The sequence below is a fragment of the Triticum urartu genome, chromosome 3 (genome assembly GCF_003073215.2).
Source record: "Triticum urartu cultivar G1812 chromosome 3, Tu2.1, whole genome shotgun sequence".
NCBI lineage: Eukaryota > Viridiplantae > Streptophyta > Magnoliopsida > Poales > Poaceae > Triticum > Triticum urartu.
In genome coordinates this window covers 84,129,801-84,133,151 of record NC_053024.1, presented here as the reverse complement: position 1 = coordinate 84,133,151, position 3,351 = coordinate 84,129,801, and positions in this window count along the sequence as shown.

Sequence of the window (3,351 nt, the reverse complement as noted above, 5' to 3'; positions counted from 1 at the left end):
CGTCCAAACCCTGGTGGACAGGAATCTCAAACTTGTCAACGTAGTCCAGGTTATGCTCATCCGTCGGATCCTCCCGTGTCAACAACGGGCTTTCAACCTGTGGGAGTTCGACCCGGCGCGGCACCGAACTCTGAGTAGGCTCTTCGACACGATGTACAAAGATGCCTGGAAGGTGCTTTTCAAGGGCGCCGAGGCCCCCGCATCCGCTACCGAGGATCGCGGATTCAGCACACAGCGTCACGCTCGTGTGGTAAGCTGTTTTCACCTTTTATAGGGTATTAGTTTTTCATAGTTTGACTCCATGTGGGATCTAAGTTCCCTTACCTTTGACATGATTGGCAGGAGACGTCCGGATAGATCAACTGTCCAGCTCCATTGCCCGAAGGCCCAGCGGACGCTCGCTTGGCGAATCTGCTGGTTCCGGCACCTTACGTGGTGCCGGAGAAGAAGGCCAAGAAGTAGGCCACGAGGACTCGAAAGAGTGCCCGGTGCCAGGAGGTGTAGGATTCACCATCCGACGACTCCAAGGCGCGCTCCTCCCCTGAAGACGAGGAGGAGGAAGAAGAGACCTCTCCCCCCCAGCGGGGGGAGGGAAGAAAAGGAAGGCCGTCCCAACCGAGGAGGCCGAAGGGTCCAAGAGGGGGAAGACCCCTCCTCCGGACTACTCCACCAACGCCGACGACGGCGAAGAGGAGTGGCCGCACAGGGCCAAGCCCCTGGCGAAATTGTAAGTATCCGGATACCAGAGTGATTCATAGTATTCCCCCATTGCACAGCTTTTCCTTACGTTGAACATGATTGTGTAGTCCGCCCAAGGCCGGGCTTGACGAGTCGTCGAGCGGCTCCCTGGACTCGTCGGATGTGAATTCGCTTCCGACGGCTTCCTCCCCCCACCCTACGGACGGTGCCGAGGTGGCGTCCCAACAGGTTCCAAGCTAGGAGGAGGTGGTCCTGGAGGCGCCGCGAGGCAACCTCCCGGACTCCAGGCTTAAAGGGGATAGAACCCCCAAGGGCTCCAAGTCCGGCCTTGAACTGGACACCGCGCCGGAACCTTCAACGGTTCCGGACTCCGGTAGGCAGCCTCCTTCCAAGAGGGGCAAGCCTACCGAGCTGGTGACCTCCGTCCAACCAGAGGCACCGGACAATTTGCTAGAGACGCTTAACGGCGCCTCCATCGACTAGTAGCACCGCACTATTATGAGTGCGGTGATCCAGAAGGTTCAGTCCGCCAAGAGCGGACTGACTGAAGCCTGTGCCAGCCTTCTAACAGGCTTTGAGGTAAGTAAAGAATATGTAAAAATATTACCGCATAGACAGTAGCCCCTGATGCTCTGTTCGGTGTTCGGAAAGAAAAGCCGAATAGAGGATCTAATAATCATAGGAGTCTAACATAATCAAGTCAATATGCGCATGCAGGCTTCGCTGCTGGCCTCCGCCGCACTAACCGCGGAGGTGGATACACTGAAGCAGAACCTCGAGCGGTCCAAGCAAGAGCTCGGCCTAGCCAAGCAGCAGCTCGAGGAGAAGGAAGGTAAGAGATACCTTATTGAAATATGTGAAAGGTGCAATTGCAAAAAGTGACAGGATTAACGCGGCCATTATAGGGGCCACAACCGAGGTGGCGACCCTTAAGCAAGTGCTGTCCAAGGCCGAAAAGAGGGCGGCCACGGAGCGCACCGAGCGGGAGAAGCATGAGACGTAGGTTGGCGAGGTGCGGCAAGAGCTCCAGGCTCTCATGAAAAAACATGAGAGTTTGGAGCTTGACTCGAAGACGCGAGAGTCTGAGCTCGCGGCGGCCATTGAAGATGCCAAGTCTGCCAAGGCCGAAGCCCAGAAGGACCTCCAGGAGGTTGAGGCAATAAAAAAGATAGCGGCGGGTAAGGCATTCTTTATGCAAAGCAAGCACATAAAAGTGAATTACTTGTCACTTACCCGAATCCGGAGCTCTCCAGGAGCATTCGCAGACTTGCCCCGTAGCGTGTCGGATGCCGCCGCCTTCTACCGAGCCGAGGAGGGAAGCTCGAAGGAGAAGGTGTTCTGGTCTCAGTATGCTAAGGCCGAACACCCGGTTCCCTTAAGTGACCATCTGAAACAGCTGGTCGAGCTCCATAAGGTGGCCGAACAGGCCATGAAGGGCCTCATAGTCCGGCTGTGGCCTGGAGAGGCCATGCCTGGGAGCTACTTCGGGCTGGTGAGGCGGCTGGTGGAGGCCTGTCCAAGGCTCGAAGTCGTCAAGCGCTCCGTATGCATCGAGGGTGCCCGTAGGGCGCTTGCCCGTGCGAAGGTGCACTGGGGCAAGCTGGATGCTGAGAAGCTTGTGAAGGATGAGCCACCGCCGGGCAAGGAGCATCGCAAGCCCGAGATGTATTATGAGGGCGTTCTGAAGGGTGCCCGCCTTGTGGCGGATGAATGTTCTATGAATGTAATTTTTCAGTGAACTCGCTCGTTTTGTCCTGTGCGCTGAAAACTTGTTCATGTGCGCTAAGCGATGCTTTTTGAATTTAAAATATTACCTTCTGTGCGGCCGTTTATCAAATTTGAGAGATGGCGAGTCGTCGGCTTTTGCCCCCATGGCACGAGTGCTGGGGTGTTCGGGATAAACATGAGCGCTCTTTTTCCCATTCTTGGGTCCTTCGAGGGAGGCGCTCAACACAACGAACAAGACAATCAGACTATAATGCTTGAACACTCACTTAGCCACATAATTCTATAATTTTAAATTTCGGCGAAGCCCCTAGTGTTCGGAAGACCGAGTTCGGGGCGCTATCCACGCCTAGGCTGGACAAAGTCGACTCCTCGCTCTAAGCGGCATCAGTCTTTAGGGACTCGAAAACCTCTCGAACAGCGACCAGCTCTCGCCTCATCATGACGGTCAGTTTCAGCTTTCTCTATCGAGGTGCTTAGCCCAGCTCAACTGGGGCACAATCGCAATAGTTCTCCTAGTGCTACCTTAGCCGATATAACGGAACGTAAGGTACCAAAACATAGGAGCCGGGAAAACCCAACTATTGACCCAAGACATGATTCGGAGCCGATGCATATAATGCTATAAGTTCGGGGTGCCGCACTTGTGAAAGTGTTTGGACTTCTCACACCATGTTGTGGGGTACTTAATCCCCTGGCGTATTGGCCATACCAAAGTGTATGGGTGCAACATGTCATTAATGAACATATATTCATAAAAAAGAGGTAATGCGGTAATAGACGTAAGCTATGCATTGTTTATTTAAAAAAGTTGCGATCAAAGCAGAACGATACGAATAGTGCGATAAGCAAAAAATGGGACTATCAAATATGTCCTTTCCAGGGGCGAGCTGCGGAATATTATGCGAAACAGGTATACTGCTCGTT